Below are 628 nucleotides of genomic sequence, written 5' to 3' on the forward strand. Positions count from 1 at the left end.
ACCTGCCGACTCCAGCTGCCGCCAGTCACACGTCTTTTAGCTGTTACTACTTGAGCCTGGGGAGGTCCTGGTTGGGGAGGGAGGTGGGTATGGAATGGCTAGAGACAGGTGGAATCAACGACTGGGGAAGGTGGGACTGGGATGGGATGAGGTGATAAGATGACAGAAGCAGGGGAAGGTGGGGTGGGGGGAAGTCCAAAGTGGTCTGGAGGGGAGAGCAGGTTGAGGCCACTCTGAGGATGCAGAGGGATGGAACGGAACGGAGAGAGCAGCAGCCACTGTGGGAATCAGCAGAAGGCCCGGCCTGCCAGCCTCAGGGCACCGCCCGGGGCAGCCCTCTATCTCCTAGTATAAAGATGAGGCCCAGCTGGAGTGAGACGCTTCAGCACAATACGGAGACTTCTGGGGAATCGGGGATCCTTGCCCAGTGGGCAGAAAAGCGAAGAGGCAGGGTCTGTGCCAGCCAGGAAGGGCGGCACCCTAACCGGACAGAAACCCCAGAGCCTCAGAGAGTGGCTCGCAGATCAGAAGGGCTGGGATTTCCTTCCAGAACGCGAGACGATATCATAGCTAATCTTTCACTTCACCACTCATTTAACAAGGAGGAAAAAGTACTCAGAACGAAGAG

The sequence above is a fragment of the Equus asinus genome, chromosome 14 (genome assembly GCF_041296235.1).
Source record: "Equus asinus isolate D_3611 breed Donkey chromosome 14, EquAss-T2T_v2, whole genome shotgun sequence".
Taxonomy (NCBI): domain Eukaryota; kingdom Metazoa; phylum Chordata; class Mammalia; order Perissodactyla; family Equidae; genus Equus; species Equus asinus.